Raw genomic sequence first — 25,371 nt, forward strand, 5'->3', positions numbered from 1 at the left:
TGTCTTTGTCTGATTTTGGTATCAGAGTAAGTGTGGCCTCATACAATGAATTTGGGAGTGTTCCCTCCTCTTCAATTTTTTGGAATATTTTGAGAAGTATAGAAATGCACTCTTCTTAATGTTTGGTAGAATTCACCTGTGAATCTATCTAGTCCTGGACTTTTGTTTTTTGGGAGTTTTTAAATTGCTGATTCAATTTCAGTAGCAGTAATTGGTCTGCTCAGATTATCTATTACTTCCTTATTCAGTATTGGAAGATTGTTTCTAGACATGCATCCATTTCTCCTAAGTTGTCCAATTTGTCTGAATTTAACTGTTCATAGGTTTCTCTTGTGATTGTTTGTATTTCTGTGATATTGTCCATAATTTCTCTTATTTCATTTCTTATTTTGTTTATTTCAGCCCTTTCTCTTATTTTCTTAATGAGCCCAGTTAAAGGTTTATCAATAATGTTTATTTTTTTAAAGATACCACTCTTTGGTTTCATTGATCTTTTCTATTTTTGTAGGGTCTCTATTTTGTTTATTTTCCCTCTCATATTTATTAATTATATCCTTCTGCTGAATATGATCTTTGTTTGTTTTTCTTTTTCTCATTCTTTTAATTGGTAGTTTCGGTTGCTTGAGATTTTTCGTTTCTTGAGGTAGGCCTGCCTCACTACAAACTTCCCTCTTAGAAGTACTTTTGCTATGTCACATAGATTTTGGAAAGTTGCACTTTTATTTTCATTGGCCCCAAGACCTTTTCTGATTTCCTCTATGATTTCTTTGTTGACCTATTTGTTTGTTAGTAGCATGCTGTTTGTTCTCCACATGTTTACTTCTTTTTTCCATTTTTCTTCCTGTAATTTATTTCTAGTTTTATTCCATTGTGGTTGGAAAAAAATGCTTGATATAATTTCTATGACCTTAAATTTGTTGAGACTTCTTTTTTTTTGGACTAGCATATAATCTGTCATGGAAAATGTTCCATGTTAACTTGAAAAGAATGTGTTTTCTGCTGTTTTTGAATGCAATGTCCTGTAGATATCTATTACGTCCAACTGGTCTATTCTGTCATTTAAGACCATTGTTGCCTTATTCATTTTCTGTCTGGATTATCTGTCCTTTGATGTCAGTGAGGTGTTAAAGTTTCCTACTATTATTGTATTTTCAATTTCTCCCTTTACGTCTGTTAATATTTGCTTTATGTATTTAGGTTCTCCTATAGTAGGCACATACATGTTAATGAATGTTATAGCCACTTCTTGTACTGATCCCTTTATCATTACATAATGTCCTTTGTTTTTTGTTATAGGCTTTCTTTTCAATGTTACTTTGCACTTCTTTTTCATCTCCATTTGCATGGAATATCATTTTATATCCCCTCACTTTCACTCTGTATCTTTAGATCTGAATTACATCTCTTGTAGACAACATATGGATGGGTCATCCATCCATATGTTGCCTACAAGAGACATATGGTCACCCACCCTACGTTTTTCAGTTGGGCATTTTGTTCATTCACATTTAATGCAGTTATTGATATGTATGTACTTATTGCCATTTTGTTATTTGTTTTCTGGGTGTTTTTGTAGTTATTTTTTTCTTTTAATCTATCCCTTTGTAGTTTGATTATTACCTTTACTGTTATGTTTTTGTTCCTTTCTCTCTAGTTTTTGTATATCTATTGTAGGTTTTTTTTTTTTTTCCATCTTTATTTGAGTATAATTGCTTTACAATGGTGTGTTAGTTTCTGCTTTATAACCAAGTGAATCAGTTATACATATACATATGTTCCCATATCTCTTCCCTCTTGTGTCTCCCTCCCTCTGACCCTCCCTATCCCACTCCTGCAGGCAGTCACAAAGCACCGAGCTGATCACCCTGTGCTATGCGGCTGCTTCCCACTAGCTATCTACCTTACGTTTGGTAGTGTATATGTGTCCATGGCTCTGTCTCTCGCTTTGTCACAGCTTACCCTTCCCCCTCCCCATATCCTCAAGTCCATTCTCTAGTAGGTCTGTGTCTTTATTCCTGTCTTACCCCTAGGTTCTTCATGACATTTTTTCCTTAAATTCCATATATATGTGTTAGCATACGGTATTTGTCTTTCTCTTTCTGACATACTTCACTCTGTATGACAGATTCTAGGTCTATCCACCTCATTACAAATAGCTCAATTTTGTTTCTTTTTATTCCATTGTATATATGTGCCACATCTTCTTTATCCATTCATCCGATGATGGACACTTAGGTTGTTTCCATCTCTGGGCTATTGTAAATAGAGCTGCAATGAACATTTTGGTACATGACTCTTTTTGAATTATGGTTTTCTCAAGGTATCTGCCCAGTAGTGGGATTGCTGGGTCATATGATAGTTCTATTTGTAGTTTTTTAAGGAACCTCCATACTGTTCTCCATAGTGGCTGTACCAATTCACATTCCCACCAGCAGTGCAAGAGTGTTCCCTTTTGTTTCCACCCTCTCCAGCATTTATTGTTTCTAGATTTTTTGATGATGGCCCTTCTGACTGGTGTGAGATGATATCTCATTGTAGTTTTGATTTGCATTTCTCTAATGATTAATGATGTTGAGCATTCTTTCATGTGTTTGTTGGCATTCTGTATATCTTCTTTGGAGAAATGTTGATTTAGGTCTTCTGCCCATTTTTGGATATTGTAGGTTTTTGATTTGAGGTTACCATAAAGTTCATATATGTTGACCTAAAGCTATATCTACTCTTTTAAATTTATAGTCATTTAAGTTCAAACACATTCTAAAAGCTCTATTTTTTTACCCCCCCCTAACTTTTGTGGTTTTTATGTTATACTTTACATCTTTATGTCTACCCCTTAAGTGTTTATTTTAGTTATAGTTGATTTAAAAAATTTTGTCTTTTAACCTTCGTATGATCTTATTTAAGTGGTTGATTCACAGCCTTTTCTATGTATTTGCTTTTACCAGTGGGATTTTTGCTACAATTTCACCTGTTATTTCTTATTGCTTGTTGTAGCACTTTTCACTTAAAGAAGACCCTTTAACACTTCATGTAAGGTTGCTTTAGTATGGATGAACTCTTAAGTTTTGGTGGTCTGAGTTTTTTTTTTTAATCTCTCCTTCAATTCTGAGTGATAATCTTTCTGTGTAGAGTATCCTAAGTTTAATTTTTTCCCTTTCAGTGCTTTAAATAAAACATGCCAGTTCCTCCTGGCTTGCAAAGTTTTCTGCTGAAAAATCAGCTGAGAGCCTTATGGGCTTTTTTTCTTGTATGTGACTTTTTTTTTCTCTTGCTGTCTTTAAAATTCTCTCTTTAACTTTTGCCATTTTTTGTGATATATCTTGGTGTGGGTCTCTTTGGGTTCATCTTGTTTACAACTTTCTGTGCTTCCTATTTCTGGATATTTGTTTCCTTCTTCAGATTCAGGAAGTTTTCAGTCATAATTTCTTCAAACACATTTTCTACTCTTTTCTCTTTGTCTTCTCCTTCTGGGACCCCTATAGTACAATGTTAGTATGCTTGATATTGTCCCAGATTTCCTTAAACTATTCTAATTTTTTAAATTATTTGTTTTCCTTTTTTGCTGTTCAGATTGTGTGATTTACCTGATTGTATCTTGCAGATCACTTATGCTTTCTTGTTTATCACCTAATCTGCTGCTATCAATCTGGTGTATTTTTTTCTTTTTAGTTATTGTATTCTTTTTAGTTATTGTATTCTTTAGTTATTGTATTCTTCAGCTCTGACTGGTTGTTTTTTATATTTTCTAGATCTTTGTTAAAATTCTCACTGAGATTATCTATTCTTTTCCCTAGTTCAGTTGGCATTCTTAGTACTATTGCTTTGAACTCTTTATCAGTCAACTTATTTATTTCTGTTTTATTAAGTTTTTTTCTTTTTCAGTTATTTTCTTGTCCCTTAAATTGAAACATATTTCTTTGTCTTCTCATTTTGTTTAATTTTCTCTATCTCTATGAAATTAGGTGAAACAGTTACCTATCCATCCCACTCTTGAATATGTCCTTGTGTAGGAGCATCCCTATGCAGTCTGCATGTAAGCATGGGCCATGTCTTCCTCCAGGGTGTGTTGGCAGACACTGTCTTAGTAGGAGGAAGGGCTGGAGATGGAGGTGCTAGTGCCAGAGCCAGATGCAAACCAATCTTTCTTCTATGATAATTAGCCATCACCCACACCCCATCAATAGTGTGGTCTTGGTCCATGGGGCTGGAGCAAGAGCCTTAAGGAATTTTACTTTCTCCTGGCTGAATGACAGTCTCCTCTTTATTTTGTGATATTGCTGAGGCCTGAGGGCTTGGGGCTGCACCTGTGCTGGTTTCACTTTTTTCCAGGTGTTTTTGCCTTGGTTAGAGACTGAGTCAGGGCTGGAGAGGTTGTTGCTATTTCACTGAGCTGGCTTCACCCTCTCCCATATGTACACAGGGATGCGTGCTCTGAATATGGAAGTCTCCAACCTGGATCTAGTCTCACTCCCTTCTGAGAGTGTGCAGGGTTGTGTGATCTGGCAGTTGTGGTCTCCACCCTTTGGCTTGCCTTGCTCCCTTCCAAGTGTGTGCACCAATGCGAGTACTGGCAATGGCTGCTTCCACCCTGGTCAGTGTCCAAGCCAGCTATATTCCATCCATATGTGCACTGTCTCATTGGCAATGGAAGCCACTGCCTTAGTGGGAGCAGCACCAGAGCAAGAGGGCCTGGAGCAAGAGGCTGGTGCAGTCAGAGAGAATGTGCTGGCAGGTCCTGGCAGACTAGCCAGAGCCCCAGGCAGTTTTCAATTTGCTGCCCCCATGTTATGGTTGAGAGTAAGCAAGTCTCTGTGTTAATTCTTTCAGGGTGGAAGTTAACTTTCTTACAGACCTCTGGTAAGCCCCACTGGTTTTCACACCAACTAAGGGAGCTCATTTTTCTCATCAGCGCATCTCAGGGCTGAGGTGCCCAATATGTGGCTTGAACCTCTTGCTCTCCAGGGAGAATCCCCAAGCCTGTGATATCCTCCTCCTCTTCTGTGTCCTCTGTGAGGAGTGCAGGTCCTGACCAGATTGCTTCTTCACCCTTCCCATCAGACTCCGTGTGGATCTTTCATTATAGTCTTGGTTGTAGAAGAGCTGGTCTGCTAGTCCGCAGGTTGACTTCAGTGAGAGTTGTTTTACATGTAGTTGCACTTTTGATATTTTCATGAGGGAGGTGAGCCCAGCATTCTCCTGCTCTGCCATCTTGATCTCTTCATTGGTGTACTTAAACGATTGATGTTCAAAAAGGTTATTGATATAGTTGGATTAATTCTTTAATATTCTTTACAGTTTTCTAATTGTTGCCTTTATAGTTTGAACCTATGTTTGCTTTCCCCTCCTTTTCTTCATCTTATGGTTTTAAACTGATCATTTAATATGATTCCATTTTTCTACTTTCTTAGTGTATAAGTTGTACTTATTTTTTAAACTTTTCTTAGTGATTACCATAGAGTTTGCATTATACATCACACCTAATCCAAGTTCAAATAACACTATTACCACCTCATGGGTAGTGTGTGTACCTTACAACACCAAAATAATTCTAATTCCTCCCTCTTTTTCCTTGTACCATTGCTGTCATTTGTTTCACTAATTATAAACATGCACAAGAACACATAATCAAATATATTGTTATTTTTTTCAACAAACTGCTTCTGTTAGATAAATTAAGAGTAAGCAAAATAAATTTTTTATTTTACCTTCACTTATTCCTTCTTTGATTCCCTTCTTTACTTCATGTAGATCCAAGTTTCTGACCTATATATTTTTTTCTTCTCTGTAAGGAACTTATTTTAACATTATTTTGCAAGTCAGCTCTACTGGCAACAAATTCCCTCAATTTTTTATATGTCTGAAAAAGTCTTTATTTCTCCTTCACTTTTGAATGATAATTTCTCAGGGTAGAGAATTCTAGGTTGACAGTTTCTTTCTTTCTCTCTCTCAACACTAAGTATTTCTCTCCATTCTCTTTTTGCTTATATAGCCTCTGAGAATTTGGATGTGATTCTAATCTTTTACATTTATAGTTGAAGTGTTGTTTTTCCTGTAGCTTCTTTCAGGAGTTTTCTTTATCTTTGATTTTCTGTAATTTCAAAATGGTATGGCTCAGTGCAGTTTTGTGGCATTTATCCTAATTTGTGTCCTCTGAGCTTCCTGAGTCTGTAATTTGTTGTCTGATATTAAGGAATTTTTCAGTCATTATTGTTTCAAATATTTCTTTTGTTTCTTTCTTTCTTCTCTTTCTGATATTCCCATTACACGAATGTTACTTTTTTTTTTTTTTTTTTAGTTTTCCCATAGTCCTAAATGTTCTTTTCTTTTCAGTCTTTGTTCTCTTTGCTTTTCAGTTTTTGAGGATTCTATTGCATTATTTTCTACCTCAGAAATCCTTTATTCAGTTGTATCCAGTCTACTAGTGAGCTCATCAAAGCCATTCTTCATTTTGGTTGTAGTGTTTTATTTATTTATTTTTAAACTCTAGCATGTCTGTTTTGGTTCTGTCTTAGGATTTTCATCTCTTTGCTTACATTTACTATCTACTCTTACATGCAGTATACTTTACCACTAGAGCACTGAGCATATTTATCATTGTTGTTTTAAATTCCCAGACTAATTCCAACATTCCTGCTATGACCTGTCCTGATGCTTTTGCATGTGTGTTTGCAGGGGAGAGATGTTTGCCTTGGTACATCTTATAATTTTTTCCTTAATAGCCAGACTTGTTGTACTGGATAAAAAGAACTGGGTAAAATGTAAATAAGCCTTTAATAAAGTGGTGTAAGGTGTGGGGGTAGGGAAAATATTCTGTAGTCCTAAAATTACATATTAGTTTTTTAGTGAGCCTATGCCTATGCTTTTAGACTGTTAAATTCACAAATGTTTCTCAGGTTTTTTACTTCCCCTTAGTTGAGTGAGAATGGCTTAGAATGGGCTGGAATTGGGTATTTTCCTTATTTCATGTGGAAAGCTAGATTCAGCTATAGTTGGGTATTTCCCTTCTCCCAGGTCAGTTAGGTTCTGATAATACCCCAGCAGGTTAGATTCTCATTAACTAATTTGCTCTGGTGGCAGGCTTTTTTTTAGAAGAACAGATTGTTCTGGCATATTTCAAAATGATTCATTTTCCCTGTCCCCTACTATAAGCAAGATTATATTTTTCTCCAATATTTACTGTTAGAACTTTGTTGAGTTCCTGGAGTTAAATCTCATAGTATTGTAAAGGACCCCGTCTGATTTTGTCCCAATTGAGTTTTCAATTTCAGAGTTGTCCACACTGAGCTTCCAGCGATTCATCAATTACAGTTCAGGTAATTGGTTCCCAAGTGGATTCTGCTCATGAGTCTCTGCTCAGGCAAATCATGACTCCCTGTATGTGCCTCCAGTCTTGGAGGCACAAGCAGTTTGCCCAGTGCTCTCCCATTCTAATAGATCCAAGAAGAGTTGTTGAGTTTTCAGTCTGTTCAGCTTTTTACTTGTTGATAGGATAGAGTGGTGATCTCTAAGCTACTTATATGAGGAACTGGGACCAGAAGTTTGATATGTTGACTCCCTCCCAGCTTTTTTGATGTATTACAAATAAAATTTGTACAGATCAAGATGGTGACATAGTTTCCCTCATGGGAAGACCAACTAGCAACTATCCATAGAAAAGGCACCAGAGTGAAAATCCTGGAACCCAGGGGTGAGGCTGAGGCAACCCCTGGATCACAGAGACTGAGAAGGACTGCTTTGGAAGGGTAAGAGGGGTGGCTACACTCTGACCACATCACCTCCCCCAAACCCCAGGCCAGCACAGAAACATACCAAGAGGGCCCTACTGAGCCTATGGTTTCTCCAGTGGGAAATAAAGAGCCCAAAGTGGACATAGAGCTTTCCCAGCATTGTGGGTCACTTCCTAGGAGGCCCACTCATGTCTAACCTCATGGGGTGGCAGTAAAATTTTCAGGGCTTGACCACTGTAGATAAGATTGTGACAGAGAAGTGAGTGGAGCTTACAGCAACCACCCTTCACATGTTGGCAGCTATGTCCCATGGATGCTGCTGGTTCCACAGTCAGGTCTGCATTTGGTAGGTCTGTTACCAAGGGTGTTTAAGGGTTTGGCTTCCACTGGGTCCCTTATTGTGCTCCTGGTGGGTCCCTAGGTGGGCAGACCTTCCTTAGGACTACAGTAGAGCATGGCTAGAGGTGGGTCACAGGACTACTTCAGGAATGACAGTCAGTCCAAGGTCAGAGGCATGTGTTACCAGGGGCACAGAAGAACATCTATTCTCATGGGTCCCTTGGAAGAAGGGGCTGATGGCAGGCTCATGGAAAAGCAGACTGGAGCCAAGTCTACAGGAGGACAGAGAATTTCACATTTGTAATGACCCATTGTTTTTCCACCTCTGCACTTGTTGAGGGGGCCAAAAGTCACCCAGAGCAGTGCTCAACTTTAACATTCACATGAATCTCCTGAGTAACTTGTTAATATTCAGGTTCTGATTCAGTAGGTCTTGAGATGATCCTTGAGATTCTGCATTTCTAACAATCTTCCAGATGATATTGTTGCTGCTGGTCCACAGATCACCCTTTTATTAACAAGATTCTAGGACAATGGCCTTGGACCCTGACCCTGATATTTAGAGGCTTCTCTATTAAATGCCCCAAAGAGGTCCTCAGTAGCTACAACGTGGAGGTGACTGCAGCAACCACTCATTATTCACCCAATGGAGCATTAGCATACCAACAGCCTTATAGCCCCTTATTGTGCCTAGATCCTGTTGGAATTTGAGAGAAAGGTGAGCTCTGTGGGGCAGATCAGTCTAACCATTTTCCAGGAAGGTCTCACTTCACCTACATTGGTTTCCCCATATCTCAGCTTTGTATGTTTTGTCCATCAATCCAATCCCATATGCCTACTGTCTTCCAAAAAATCTTCAAACTTCCTGGTTTGTTCTTTGTACCCTTCCTGGTTGTCCAGCACTGCTATAGACTATTTTAAATTTTACACTGTTTTTGTCATTTCAGTGAGTTCTGTGAAGGGTAGGAGAGAAGAATGTATGGGCTCAGTTTGTCATCTCAGAGCAGAAGTCCTACTTTTGATTTCAAAGTAATTGAAGTCTCTTCTCCCACCTACTATTTGAGGCCTGATTTGTTCCAATAGAAAAAAAAAATGTGGCTAGTTCCCGTTCTGAGCCATTTTCAGGAAAAACAACAACAACAACAACAAAAAACAAAAACAAAAAAACCTGAGAGCAGATACAAATGGAGAAGGTTATAGGAGAAAGCCAATTCCCTTCATAAAAATCAACTCAGAATCTTTAATTGCAGGCCTTGGCAGGGAAATGGCTGCTTATGAAGTGGCCCTAATCTACCCACCCCGTTTTACTTTACTTCCAGGGCATGTTTATTTCAATTTCCATTGTCATCACCATACCTGACCCCAAGGTGACATTGATTCTCCTTGGACACTCTGATCCAAGTGTAGACAAATTCCTATGCCTTGGTTTCCTCAGTAAGTAGTAGTGTCAATAACAATAACAGTAATTATAACAACAGTTTCTCTTCTTTACCCTTCTTATATGCCAGGTACTGTGCTAGGAACTTGGGATGAATTTTCTAGTTACTTCCTCTTAGTTATCCTGGAAGGTGGCTAAGATTATTATCTCCATTTTGATGAAACTAAGGTGCCATGAGGTTAAGTAGCCTACTCAGGTAGCAACTCGCACAGCCAGAGTTAGAACCCAGGTCTCTGTGAGCCCAGAGTCACAAACTTAATCATTTTGCTAAACTGAATATTAAAATATCCCAGCTCACCTGTATGTAAATATATTACCCTTAGCTCCTGGATTCCCACTTGACAGGCTGACATCCTCCCCAGTGACTGAGGCCAGCCAAAGCCTCTACCTCCAGGAATAGAGGATCTGTGACTCTAAGAGAAATAGTGGAAAGACCCCATTTGCCAAATGGATTCAACTCAAATACTAGACATACCTGATAAAAATGTATCAGCCTAAAAAATATAGACATGATGTGGGACTTTGTGGATGACAATCCTCAATTTTACATTCAATCAGCAGATTTATATTCTTCATTATTCTTTTTTTTTTTTTAAACATCTTTATTGGGGTATAATTGCTTTACAATGGTGTGTTAGTTTCTGCTTTATAACAAAGTGAATCAGCTATACATATACATATGTTCCCATATGTCTTCCCTCTTGCGTCTCCCTCCCTCCCACTCTCCCCATCCCACCCTTCCAGGCTGTCACAAAGCACCGAGCTAATATCCCTGTGCCTTGCGGCGGCTTCCCCCCAGCTATCTACCTTACTACGTTTGTTAGTGTGTATATGTCCATGACTCTCTCTCGCCCTGTCAAAACTCACCCCTCCCCCTCCCCATACCCTCAAGTCCGTTCTCCAGTAGGTCTGCGCCTTTATTCCTATCTTACCCCTAGGTTCTTCATGACATTTTTTTCCCTTAAATTCCATATATATGTGTTAGCATACGGTATTTGTCTTTTTCTTTCTGACTTACTTCACTCTGTATGACAGACTCTAGGTCTATCCATCTCATTACAAATAGCTCAATTTCATTTCTTTTTAAGGCTGAGTAATATTCCATTGTGTATATGTGCCACATCTTCTTTATCCATTCATCCGATGATGGGCGCTTAGGTTGTTTCCATGTCCTGGCTATTGTAAATAGAGCTGCAATGAACATTTTGGTACATGACTCTTTTTGAATTTTGGTTTTCTCAGGGTATATGCCAAGTAGTGGGATTGCTGGGTCATATGGTAATTCTATTTGTAGTTTTTTAAGGAACCTCCATACTGTTCTCCACAGTGGCTGAACCAATTCACATTCCCACCAGCAGTGCAAGAGTGTCCCCTTTTCTCCACACCCTCTCCAGCATTTATTGTTTCTAGATTTTTTGATGATGGCCATTCTGACTGGTGTGAGATGATATCTCATTGTAGTTTTGCTTTGCATTTCTCTAATGATTAATGATGTTGAGCATTCTTTCATGTGTTTGTTGGCATTCTGTATATCTTCTTTGGAGAAATGTCTATTTAGGTCTTCTGCCCATTTTTGGAGGGGGTTGTTTGTTTTTTTGTTATTGAGCTGCATGAGCTGCTTGTAAATTTTGGAGATTAATCCTTTGTCAGTTGCTTCATTTGCAAATGTTTTCTCCCATTCTGAGGGTTGTCTTTTGGTCTTGGTTATGGTTTCCTTGGCTGTGCAAAAGCTTTGAAGTTTCATTAGGTCCCATTTGTTTATTTTTGTTTTTATTTCCATTCCTCTAGGAGGTGGGTCAGAAAGGATCTTGCTGTGATTTATGTCATAGAGTGTTCTTCCTATGTTTTCTTCTAAGAGTTTGATAGTTTCTGGCCTTACATTTAGGTCTTTAATCCATTTTGAGCTTATTTTTGTGTATGGTGTTAGGGAGTGATCTAATCTCATACTTTTACATGTACCTGTCCAGTTTTCCCAGCACCATTTATTGAAGAGGCTGTCCTTTCTCCACTGTACATTCCTGCCTCCTTTATCAAAGATAAGGTGTCCATATGTGCGTGGGTTTATCTCTGGGCTTTCTATCCTGTTCCACTGATCTATCTTTCTGTTTTTGTGCCAGTACCATACTGTCTTGATTACTGTTGCTTTGTAATATAGTCTGAAGTCAGGGAGCCTTATTCCTCCAGCTCCTTTTTTCGTTCTCAAGATTGCTTTGGCTATTCGGGGTCTTTTGTGTTTCCATACAAATTGCGAAATTTTTTGTTCTAGTTCTGTGAAAAATGCCAGTGGTAGTTTGATAGGGATTGCATTGAATCTGTAGATTGCTTTGGGTAGTAGAGTCATTTTCACAATGTTGATTCTTCCCATCCAAGAACATGGTATATCTCTCCATCTATTTGTATCATCTTTAATTTCTTTCTTCAGTGTCTTATAATTTTCTGCATACAGGTCTTTCGTATCCTTAGGTAGGTTTATTCCTAGATATTTTATTCTTTTTGTTGCAATGGTAAATGGGAGTGTTTTCTTGATTTCACTTTCAGATTTTTCATCATTAGTATATAGGAATGCCAGAGATTTCTGTGCATTAATTTTGTATCCTGCTACTTTACCAAATTCATTGATTAGCTCTAGTAGTTTTCTGGTAGCATCTTTAGGATTCTCTATGTATAGTATCATGTCATCTGCAAACAGTGACAGCTTTACTTCTTCTTTTCCGATTTGGATTCCTTTTATTTCCTTTTCTTCTCTGATTGCTGTGGCTATAACTTCCAAAACTATGTTGAATAAGAGTGGTGAGAGGGGGCAACCTTGTCTTGTTCCTGATCTTAGTGGAAATGCTTTCAGTTTTTCACCATTGAGGATGATGTTTGCTGTGGGCTTGTCATATATGGCTTTTATTATGTTTAGGAAAGTTCCCTCTATGCCTACTTTCTGGAGGGTTTTTATCATAAATGGGTGTTGAATTTTGTCGAAAGCTTTCTCTGCATCTATTGAGATGATCATATGGTTTTTCTCCTTCAATTTGTTAATATGGTTTATCACATTGATAGATTTGCGTATATTGAAGAATCCTTGCATTCCTGGAATAAACCCCACTTGATCATGGTGTATGATCCTTTTAATGTGCTGTTGGATTCTGTTTGCTAGTATTTTGTTGAGGATTTTTGCATCTATGTTCATCAGTGATATTGGCCTGTAGTTTTCTTTCTTTGTGACATCCTTGTCTGGTTTTGGTATCAAGGTGATGGTGGCTTCGTAGAAGGAATTTGGGAGTGTTCCTCCCTCTGCTATATTTTGGAAGAGTTTGAGAAGGATAGGTGTTAGCTCTTCTCTAAACGTTTGATAGAATTCACCTGTGAAGCCATCTGGTCCTGGGCTTTTGTTTGTTGGAAGGTTTTTAATCACAGTTTCAATTTCAGTGCTTGTGATTGGTCTGTTCATATTTTCTATTTCTTCCTGATTCAGTCTTGGCAGGTTGTGCATTTCTAAGAATTTGTCCATTTCTTCCAGATTGTCCATTTTATTGGCATAGAGTTGCTTGTAGTAATCTCTCATGATTTTTTTTATTTCTGCAGTGTCAGTTGTTACTTCTCCTTTTTCATATCTAATTCTATTGATTTGAGTCTTCTCCCTTTTTTTCTTGATGAGTCTGGCTAGTGGTTTATCTATTTAGTTTATCTTCTCAAAGAACCAGCTTTTAGTTTTATTGATCTTTGCTATTGTTTCCTTCATTTCTTTTTCATTTATTTCTGATCTGATTTTTATGATTTCTTTCCTTCTGCTAGCTTTGGGGTTTTTTTGTTCTTCTTTCTCTAATTGCTTGAGGTGCAAGGTTAGGTTGTTTATTCGAGATGTTTCCTGCTTCTTAAGGTGGGCTTGTATTGCTATAAACTTCCCCCTTAGAACTGCTTTTGCTGCATCCCATAGGTTTTGGGTCGTTGAGTCTCCATTTTCATTTGTTTCTAGGTATTTTTTTATTTCCTCTTTGATTTCTTCAGTGATCACTTCATTATTAAGTAGTGTATTGTTTAGCCTCCATGTGTTTGTATTTTTTAAAGATCTTTTCCTGTAATTGATATCTAGTCTCATGGCGTTGTGGTCGGAAAAGATACTTGATACAATTTCAGTTTTCTTACATTTACCAAGGCTTGATTTGTGACCCAAGATATGATCTATCCTGGAGAATGTTCCATGAGCACTTGAGAAAAATGTGTATTCTGTTGTTTTTGGATGGAGTGTCCTATAAATATCAATTAAGTCCATCTTGTTTAATGTATCATTTAAAGCTTGTGTTTCCTTATTTATTTTCATTTTGGATGATCTGTCCATGGGTGAAAGTGGGGTGTTAAAGTCCCCTACTATGAATGTGTTACTGTTGATCTCCCCTTTTATGGTTGTTAGTATTTGCCTTATGTATTGAGGTGCTCCTATGTTGGGTGCATAAATATTTACAATTGTTATATCTTCTTCTTGGATCGATCCCTTGATCATTATGTAGTGTCCTTCTTTGTCCCTTTTAATAGTCCTTATTTTAAAGTCTATTTTGTCTGATATGAGAATTGCTACTCCAGCTTTCTTTTGGTTTCCATTTGCATGGAATATCTTTTTCCATCCCCTTACTTTCAGTCTGTATGTGTCTCTAGGTCTGAAGTGGGTCTCTTGTAGACAGCATATATAAGGGTCTTGTTTTTGTATCCATTCAGCCAATCTGTGTCTTTTGGTGGGAGCATTTAGTCCATTTACATTTAAGGTAATTATCGATATGTATGTTCCTATTTCCATTTTATATATTGTTTTGGGTTCGCTACTATAGGTCATTTCCTTCTCTTGTGTTTCGTGTCTAGAGAAGTTCCTTTAGCATTTGTTGTAAAGCTGGTTTGGTGGTGCTGAACTCTCTCAGCTTTTGCTTGTCTGTAAAGGTTTTAATTTCTCCATCAAATGTGAATGAGATCCTTGCTGGGTAGAGTAGTCTTGGTTGCAGGCTATTCTCCTTCACCACTTTCAGTATGTCCTGCCACTTCCTTCTGGCTTGTAGGGTTTCTGCTGAGAGATCAGCTGTTAACCTTATGGGGATTCCCTTGTGTGTTATTTGTTGTTTTTCCCTTGCTGCTTTTAATATGCTTTCTTTGTATTTAATTTTTGACAGTTTGATTAATATGTGTCTTGGCGTGTTTCTCCTTGTATTTATCCTGTATGGGACCCTCTGTGCTTCCTGGACTTGATTAACTATTTCCTTTCCCATATTAGGGAAGTTTTCAACTATAATCTCTTCAAATATTTTCTCAGTCCCTTTCTTTCTTTCTTCTTCTTCTGGAACCCCTATAATTCGAATGTTGGTGCGTTTCATGTTGTCCCAGAGGTCTCTGAGACTGTCCTCAGTTCTTTTCATTCTTTTTTCTTTATTCTGCTCTGCAGTAGTTATTTCCACCACTTTATCTTCCAGGTCACTTATCCGTTCTTCTGCCTCAGTTATTCTGCTATTGATCCTATCTAGAGTGGTTTTAATTTCATTTATTGCATTGTTCATCGTTGCTTGTTTCATCTTTAGTTCTTGTAGGTCCTTGTTAACTGTTTCTTGCATTTTGTCCATTCTACTTCCAAGATTTCAGATCATCCTTACTATCATTATTCTGAATTCTTTTTCAGGTAGATTGCCTATTTCCTCTTCATTTGTTAGGTCTGGTGGGTTTTTATCTTGCTCCTTCATCTGCTGTGTGTTTTTCTGTCTTCTCATTTTGCTTATCTTACTGTGTTTGGGGTCTCCTTTTTGCAGGCTGCACTTTCGTAGTTCCCGTTGTTTTTGATGTCTGTCTCCAGTGGCTAAGGTTGTTTCAGTGGGTTGTGTAGGCTTCCTGGTGGAGGGGACTAGTGCCTGTGTTGTGCTGGATGAGGCTGGATCTTGTCTCTCTAGTGGGCAGGTTCACGTCTGGTGGTGTGTTTTGGGGTGTCTGTGGCCTTATTATGATTTTAGGCAGCCTCTCTGCTAAAGGGTGGGGTTGTGTTCCTGTTTTGCTAGTTGTTTGGCATAGGTTGTCCAGCACTGTGGCTTGCTGGTCGTTGAGTGAAGCTGGGTGCTGGTGTTAAGATGGAGGTCTCTGGGAGATTTCCACCGTTTAATATTATGTGGAGCTGGGAGGTCTCTTGTTGACCAGTGTCCTGAAGTTGGCTCTCCTACCTCAGAGGCAGAGCCCTGACTCCTGGCTGGAGCACCAAGAGCCTTTCATCCACACAGCTCAGAATAAAAGGGAGAAAAAGTAGGGAGAATTAGTAGAAGTATGAGTAAAGAAAGAAGGAAAGGAGGAAAGGAAGGAAGGAAGAAAGAAGCAAAGAAGGAAAGAAAGGAGGGAGGGAGGGAGGGCGGGAGGAAGGAAGGAAGGAGGGAAAGAAGGAAAAAAGACGGAAAGAAAGATGATACAGTAAAAATAAAATAAAGTATAATATAGTTATTGAATTAAAAAATATTTAGAAAAAAAAAAAGGGACGGATAGAACCTTAGGACAAATGTTAGAAGCAAAGCTATACCCAGAAAATCTTACACAGAAGCATACACATACACCTTCACAAAAAGAGGTAAAGGGGGAAAAATCATAAATCCTGCTCCCTGAGACCACCTCCTCAATTTGGGGTGATTCGTTGTCTAAAGGAGGGAAGGAAGGAAGGAAAGAAAGAAAGAACGAAGGTAAAGTATAATAAAGTTATTACAATTAAACTTAATTATTAAGAAAAAGAATTTTTTAAAAAAAGTCATGGACGGATAGAGCCCTAGGACAAATGGTGGAAGCAAGAGTATACAGACAGGATCTCACACAGAAGCATACACGTACACATTCACAAAAAGAGGAAAAGGGAAAAAAAATCATAGATCTCGCTCCTAAATTCCACCTCTTCAATTTGGGATCATTCCTTGTCTATTCAGGTATTCCACAGATGCAGGGTATATCAAGTTGATTGTGGAGCTTTAATCCGCTGCTTCTCTGGCTGCTGGGAGAGATTTCCCTTTCTCTTCTTTGTTCTCACAGCTCACAGGAGCTCAGCTTTGGATTTGGCCCTGCCTCTGCGTGTAGGTCGCTGGAGGGCGTCTGTTTTTTCGCTCAGACAGGACGGGGTTAAAGGAGCCGCTGATTCGGGGCCTCCGGCTCACTCAGGCCGGGGGTTGGGGGATGGGGGTAGGAGGGGCACTACGTGCGGGGCGGGCCTGCGGCTGCAGAGGCAGCGTGACGTTGCGGCAGAGGCCGGCGTGACGTTGCACCAGCATGAGGCCCGCCGTGCGTACTCCCGGGGAAGTTGTCCCTGGATCCCGGGAACCTGGCAGTGGCGGGCTGCACAGGCTCCGCGGAAGAGGGGTGTGGAGAGTGACCTGTGCTCGCACACAGGCCCCTTGGTGGCGGCAGCAGCAGCCTTAGCGTCTCCCGCCCGTCTCTGGGGTCCGCGGTTTTAGCCGCGGCTCGCGCCCGTCTCTGGGGTTTGCGCTTTCAGCCGCAGCTCGTGCCCGTCTCGGGGGCTCGCGCCCTCAGCCGCGGCTCGCGCCCGTCTCTGGGGTTCGTGCGTTTAGCCGCGGCTCGCGCCCGTCTCTGGAGTTCCTTTAAGCAGCGCTCTTAAACCCCTCTCCTCGCGCACCAGGAAACAAAGAGGGAAGAAAAAGTCTCTTGCCTCTTCGGCCGGTGCAGGCTTTTCCCCGAACTCCCTCCCGGCTAGTCGTGGTGCACTAACCCCTTCAGGCTATGTTCAAGCCGCCAACCCCAGTCCTCTCCCTGAGCTCCGTCCAAAACCAAAACCCGAGCCTCAGCTCGCAGCCCCGCCCGCCCCGGCGGGTGAGCAGACAAGCCACTCGGACTGGTGAGTGCCGGTCAGCACCGATCGTCTGTGCAGGAATCTCCCCGCTTTGCCCTCCGCACCCGTCGCTGTGCACTACTCCGCGGTCCCGAAACTCCCCCCTCTGCCTCCCGCAGTCTCCGCCCACGGAGGGGCTTCCTAGTGTGTGGAAACTTTTCCTCCTTCACAGCTCCCTCCCACTGGTGCAGGTGCCGTCCTTATTCTTTTGTCTCTGTTTTTTCTTTTGCCCTACCCAGGTGCGTGGGGAGTTTCTTGCCTTTTGGGAGGTCTGAGGTCTTCTGCCAGCCTTCAGTAGGAGTTCTGTAGGAGTTGTTCCACGTGTGGATGTATTTCTGGTGTATCCGTGGGGAGGAAGGCGATCTCCGCGTCTTACTCTTCCGCCATCTTCAAGGTCCCCCCCCCTTCATTATTCTTAAAAGTCCATCTTTTGCTTCCAAACAAGTAAAAAGCATATTAAAGAAACCCAAAGTTCACAGGTTACTAACTCAGCACTCAATCTGTTGTGTTCACTGTTTTGTAAATTAACCATGACACTAAAATCTCTCTATGCACTGGTTGAATCACTTTTAATTAACATGAGAGCAGTAGGTTCTTCAGAAAAATAATACCTCCACTTATCAAAATGTGGTATTCTTCCAAAGGAAGTGAATATCATGTTCAAGGCATCTGTTTTCTTCACAAAACAAAATATTTTGAAGGAGCTCTTTTTCCCATAGTGACAACATGAAGATTTGAATAACTTCATCAGAGCAGGACTTCTCCTGATCAGCTAACCTAAAACCACTCAGAGAAGGCCGTGATGAGTTTTCACAATGGATCCACTTTTCCAGATATTTGAGTTTGCTTTGTGTGAACAATCAGAGCCTCTGAGGTGAATGCATAGATCACATGAACCAGTAAACGGACTTTGCAACATGAATGCTATTCCCACACTGAAAAACTTAGCAATTTTTGTTTTTTTTTTTTCTTGTGGAGTTTTGGTAGGAAATGAGATGAAGTAACTACAATAGGAAAAAATTCATGATATATAACTGCCATATTTTTAACAGAAATCTGCCAAATATTCTTTACCTTAAAAGGACACTATAAAATGCCATAATCATTTTTTAAATTGACTTAGTTAGAAAAGACCAAATGTATATATAAAGGATAATGCATGGACCCATCAATTTGTTTTCTGACGCCTGCTGGCAGGGAAGACAACAGAGGGTTGATGGAGAGAAGGCTGGAAGCCAGACGAGGAAAGAGGAAGGTCACTGTCATTTATTTGAGAAAATTCTTTCATATAGGCATGGGGTTGGGGGCAGTGGAACAAGGGTTTCTCCTTGAGGCAGATTTGGAGAGCTGTATTGTGGAATTCTTCAATAGCATAGGAGCAGGAAAGTGTTGCATTAAGGCCACCTTCTTTTTATCTGTAACAGCTTTATTGTAATATAATTCACATAACATAAATTTCAAACTTTAAAAAGTATACAATTCAGTGCTTTTAGTATATTCACAGAATTATGTAATCACTAACACAGTCAATTTTAGATAATTTTTATTACTCCAAAGGAAATCCATTAGCAGTCACTCCCGTCTACTTCCCAGCCCTTGGCAACCAGTAATTCACTTTCTGTCTCTATGGATTTGCTTATTTTTGATATTTCATATAAATGGAACCATAAAAAAGCCTTTTGAGTTTGGCTTCTTTCACATAGCATAATGTTTCATCCATTGTAGTATCAGTATCATATCAGTATTTCATTTCTTTTTATGATTGAATAATATTCTGTTATAGAGATATAACACATTTTATCTATCCATCACTTGATGGACATTTGGTTATTTCCACCTTTGGCAATTATGAATAAAGCTTCTATGAACATTTATGTACAAGGTTTTGTGTAGACATGTTTTCATTTCTTTTGGGTATATCGCTAGGAATGGAATTGATGTTGATATGGTAACTGCATGTCAAACTTTTTGAGAAAATGTAAGGCCCCACTTTTAACAATTTGAGTGTTTACTATGTCTTAGGCATTGTGGTATTTTCCATGTTAGCTGTAAACTGATTTACTCCTTATAACAATTGTGCAAAGTAATTACTAACTACTCTTATTCCCATATGACAGGTGAGGAAAATGAGGCTCAGAGAGGGGATGCCATCTGTTTATGGTCCCACAGCTAGGAAGTGGATGATGGAGCTGGGATTCGAACTCAGGCAGTTTGGCTCCAGAGTTTTTGGAGGAGGAGATGGCCAGACAGAAATAAAAATTCTTGCTCTGAAAAAAAATGATGATTTCAGATTAGCATATTTGTTTTATAGCAGAGGTTTGGAATTTGACTTTCACTGACTAATCTTTTTAGTTTAACCAAGTGGTTAAAAGTGCAAACCCTACAGCCAGATGGCTTGGGCTTGAGTCCAAACTCTGTCACTCACTACTTGTATGACTTTGGACAATTTACTTAACCAATATGTGCCTCAGTTACCTCATATGCAAAATAGTTAAATAATGGTATTTTTCTTATAGGGCTACTGTGAGGATTAAATTGATTTAATACATGTAATGCACTTAGAATAGGGCTTGTGTATATGGTAAGTGCTCAGTAAATATTAATGAAATATGGACAAGCATTTCCAAACTTTTTCGATCCTGTACCCCATCAGTAAAACATTTCTGAGCACAACTTCCCAATATAGGTGTATTTATTATAAGCATGTGCTACTGACAATCCATTTTAATTATTGGGACAGGTTAAGTTCCTTCTTATTTTTTAAATAATAGAGAAGTTTTAATATTTTCTTCTGTATTCTTCATGGATGATCTTGTGTCCTTTACTCTGACCATGTACCCTGTCCCAGATGGAGTACCCAGGTCTGGAGTGAGAGAAGAACTGACTTATCCCAGGTTTTTAAATATTGCTATGATACAGGGTTTCTGGACCTGTGTCTCTATGTATGTGGGTAGGGGAAGGGATAGGAGCAAGCAAGATGAAGAAGGAACTTCTAAGAGTTACAAGAATGAGCTCTTTCTATTAGGGGTTTCCTCTGGGGAAAGGGGAGTGTCTGGTTACCTATAAAACAATGAGAGGTTTCCATTTTATAGACAAGTACACCCTACCAAGTAAACAGAATGACCTCAATCTCTCTCTGGGCAGGTATAAAATTCAGGTGAGTACTTGCTGTGTTGAGCTCCTTTTAGTCCTCAGAACTGAGGACAGCAGAAGAGGCCAGTAAAGACTCCCTGTCTTAGCTATGTTGGGCTTCTGGTCTCAGTGAGCACAGAGGACATGCTGAACCCAAAAAGAACAGAGTGAAATTGTTAAGATTCCTCTGGACCATTCTGCCTCTCCTTTCAGAGAAAAGGGAGCTGGACAGGGATTTAGCAGAATTTGAGTCACCCCCCTCCTTCAGTTTAGAGAAGAGGAAACTATGATCCTGGAAAACCTCCTTCACTCTTTCCCTTCTCTGAACCTCACAGTGATTTAGTGTAATAATAATAATAATAATAACAGCATTCATTTTACTGAGCTACTACTGTTGTAGTTGCTTTACATGTATTAACTTATTTTACCATCATAACAAATTCCTATGAGCAACAGACATGCTTTTGGCCTCAAGTGAAATCAAACTTATCTAACTGTAATCTAATTCAATTGGCGTTTCTTTTCTTCACATAATAATCCAGAGGTAGGTGGTTGCTGAATATTTCTGTAATTTGCTAACGTCATCAGGGACCCAGTCTCTTATCTTTTTTTGCTACCATCCTTAGTATGTATAGATCTTTAGCCTCATGCTTGTTACTTCATGGTCACAGATGGCCACCCTATCTCAAGGTGTCACATCTGCATTCAAAATAGGGAAAAGAAAACAGGTGTTGGTGCCAGTTGTATTTCATCCCTTTATCAGGAGACAAAAGATTTATCAGAAACCAGCCCCCTATCAGCAGACTTTCTCTAACATTTCCTTAGTTAGGTGTTGGTCACATGGTTACCTTTTGCTGCAGGAGAAGCTGGAAAAATAAATATTTAACTGAGCACATTGTTGCCTCAAAATTGGGGTTTGAGTTGCAAATAAGAAAGGATAAATGGATACTAGAAAGGCAATCAACAATTTTCAGTAATATATAAGTACTATTAGAATCCCTATTTTACAGATAGGGAAACTAAGGCATGGAGTAGTTAAGTAACTACCCAAGGTCACACAGCCAATTAACAGTAGAGCTATGATTTGAACCCAGGCAGTCTGGCTCCATACCAGTGTTTCTGGAACATTCTTTGTGACAACCTACCTTTAATATTGACAAGCTACCTTTAATATTTAATACCTTTAATATTGCATCCCAGTATACATAACTTTCAAATTCAAAACACTACATACATTTTCTATCTACAATATTCTATTCTATTTCCTATTCTATTCTATTCCATTCTATTATTTCATTTTTTAAAACGCTGGTCATGTTCAACTAAACTGATTTTTTGACCTGCAATTTGAAAATAATTTTACTGCATTGCTCTTCCAAAACCACCATTTCCCTAATGGGATTTCTGGGGTACCAAGAAAAACTTCCTGGTGTTATGTCACTCTCTCAAGTCCTGCCTGAAATGCCACCATTTCTTTTTTCCCCTAGATATTTGCCTCTTATTAAGTCTGATCCAAGAAGGGGATGTTTTGAGGGTTCCTGTTTTATACAGCCAGACACAATTCCTAACTCATAAAATCACCAATGCTTCAGTGAGAATGGTAGCACTTCACATGATACACAGTGAGCACTAATTCATGTGTACTAGCTGAATCTCCCCAAGAAGCATATCCCCTGATACAAGGGGATTAGGGAAGTGATGCAGGGAGGTGAAAGCAGGAAATATGGGGTGTGTTATTAAACCAGCTGCTACAGTGGGCAACTGAAGCTTAATCCCTGGGGAAACTCTGGGGAAAAGTGTCAAATAAAATTTTCAATTATCATCCCTGAGGAGCAAGGGAACCAGGACATTTATATCCTTCCCCCATCAGGCATTGGTTAAGGGCTATTCCCAGGGCAGGGGAGACAGTAATTCCCAGGTACTTCTGGCCTGCTATATTCTGGACAAAATGGGTTCTATCAGCCTGAGGGACGCCTTCCAACAAAGACACAGGTTCTGGATATTGAAAGTTAGGTTGGTGTGTAAGGAAATGGTAAGGGAGATAGATGGAACAGCAACAGCATCTGCTACAACACGTTAGCTTGCATCCTTATCAATATTATCCTCAGTTCACATATATATTCAACAGTTCTTGAGTGTCTGGTTTATTGCCATGTTGCTGCAGTAATGGATGACACAGTGTTGTAAGAACCTCAAGCGGGGCAAGTCTGAGTTTTAAGCCCAGCTCATGTGCTAACTCTGTGACCTTGATCAGTAAAATAGGGAAAATATTTATACCTACCCCTTAGGATTATGGTGAGAACCTATCACAAAGCTTAGCATATTAGCAAGTGCTCCATAAGTGCTAGCTAGTATTTATTAATAATAAAAGGGATTTTCAGTTGATCATGTTGTTTAACCTATGAAATGGGGACAGTACATATACCTATAGGTATGGGGCTGGAAATAAATATGGACTGCATTAGCTAAGGCTGAACAGGAGACAGAGGGTATGGAATCTGGTGACCAGGAAGCTGGACAGCTAGGAGGTGTCTCGTTGAAGCTATATTGTGGTTGGTTTGCTACCAGAGCTTGGAAGTTCCCATCTCTCTTCCCAGGAATACACACTTACAAAGGAATTTGTACTTGAGTATGATTTACCACTCCATAAGCACCATGCAGATAGGAATACTATCTAATTTGTTCACCTCTAGCATGCAAGTAAATATTTGTTGGATTAATAAACAAATGGGGCTTCCCTGGTGGTGCAGTGGTTGAGAGTCCGCCTGCCGATGCAGGGGACATGGGTTCGTGCCCTGGTCCGGGAAGATCCCACATGCCGCAGAGTGGCTGGGCCCGTGAGCCATGACAGCTGAGCCTGCTTGTCCAGAGCCTGTGCTCCGCAACGGGAGAGGCCACAACAGTGAGAGGCCCACGTACCACAAATTAAATAAATAAATAAACAAATGAATACAAAGTCACATACAGAGACTCTGACCTTATCTACCAGGATTTTAGTTGTGCTATTCCCTCCACTTTGGCATACCCTCTATTCCTCTTCCCAGTCCCTGCCCCGTGCCTTTTCCACATGTGTATAGTAAAAAATTTATCCTAGCCCAAAGACAGGTCTGACCTTTGCCCTCAGCTTCTGGGAAGTAATCTCTTAGCCCTTGAAATGTCGTGTCTGATAGGAGTATTTTTGTTTGCCTGGGGGCCTTGGGTCAACTGATAGTCTAACAATGTTATTTAGGATGGGGTTTTGGGCCACATCAACAACGTGATTTAGGGTGGGGGCTCTGAGTTACCTGGTATCAGCTCATCTTCTGAGAAGACTGGAGATGGGGATTAGCCAGAGGGGCAGTGATGGAGCCCCAACAAAATCTTTAGAAGCTTGGGTGTGCTTTCCTGGTTGGCAATACTCCATGAATATTGTCACATATTTATGCTGAAAAGTAACATTGTCCTGACTCCACAGGGATAGGAAAACTGAAGCTCCCTGTTTGGTACTTTCTTATACTCTGCTCTGTGAGCCTTTCTGGTGGATTATCGAAGCTAAGGGTGTTATTTGGGATTCCTGGACTTTCAGTTGGTGCCAGAAGGGAGGGTTGTCTTGTGTGAACTGTTTCCCTTAACTTCACAGTTGCTCAAACGTTAACATGGTAGAAATTTCCCTGTCTTCTGAGACAGTTCAAACATTTCCTTCTTTGGTAGAGATTTCTAATGTTCATCCATATCTAGTTCTCCTGCCCTTCTGAGTTCATAGGACTTTTAGTTTTCTGTTCCCTTGAAGTCGGATGAAGCCATGTGATCAGTTCTGGCTAGAGAATTTACCTGTAAGTGAGAAACAATCTAGGGCTCTCTTTCCAGCTGTGATGATTATGGAAATATGTCTTGAGATGGAGGTGTAGTAAGGCAGAAGCAGCCCAGATTGTGTACTATCACATAGGTGATAGCTGCCCCAGAGAGTCACCTGGACTCACAGCAGGATTTGTATGAGCAAGAAATAAATTCTTGTATGTTAAAGCCATTAAGATTTTGGGAAAAATCTGTTACTGCAGCACAACTAAACTTATCCTGATTGCAAAGATCTTCCTCAATCACAATTAACCACTCCAGTTTTTGAGTGCTTCCAGGCCCACATCCATCCTTGTTATGGTCCATGCTTATGTGTTCTCACTAAATTCTGAGTGACTGTAGATATTTTATTTTAGTCATCTTGGTATTTCTTGTGTACCTGGCCCAGATTACATATTCAGGATATGCAAGTTGAATCTAATTCAGCTGGTTGGCAGCATGGCTCTTGTGGAGATGGACATAAACCTGCCTAAACAATCTGCCTTAAATGATGTACTGGTGAGCTAAACAGAAGTAATAGAGGCTTCTGAAGAACACAGGGACGCTCTATGGCCATGTACCATTCCTTTCTTCCTCTTCCCCAACTATATGAGAAAACAGTGTCCATGTGACACTCATGGCCTACTGGAGAAGGAAGTCACAGTTCAAGAGAGAAATGGGAGAGATGGAATCAGGATAGAGTGCTTCCAGGGAACATGAATTTTACCTCCCAACACCCCCTCTAACTGTGTTGCAAACCCAGATGGTCTAATCTACCTATGGTCAGGCTGAACTGTTACCCTGCAGGTGGTTGGACTTGGTGGAATGCTGAGGTCTCATTTTGTTATCTTGGGCTCGGTAGGTAAAGGCCCGGGCAAGCAAGATCTACCTCACCAGTCCCGTATCCTATTCAGGACAGAAGTCTCTGGGAGCCAGGGGTAAGAAGGTCATCATAAATAAGGAAATCCCAAAGGGTCTAAAAGTTAAGTGGGTCAAGCAGCAGAGTGGTGGTCTCTGACTGAAACATTGAAGTAAGCCAAAGCCCACAGCAGAGACCTTAGGCCTCCTCCCCCTTGCTCTTGGTACTAGAGACA

The sequence above is a fragment of the Phocoena sinus genome, chromosome X, assembly GCF_008692025.1.
Source record: "Phocoena sinus isolate mPhoSin1 chromosome X, mPhoSin1.pri, whole genome shotgun sequence".
NCBI lineage: Eukaryota > Metazoa > Chordata > Mammalia > Artiodactyla > Phocoenidae > Phocoena > Phocoena sinus.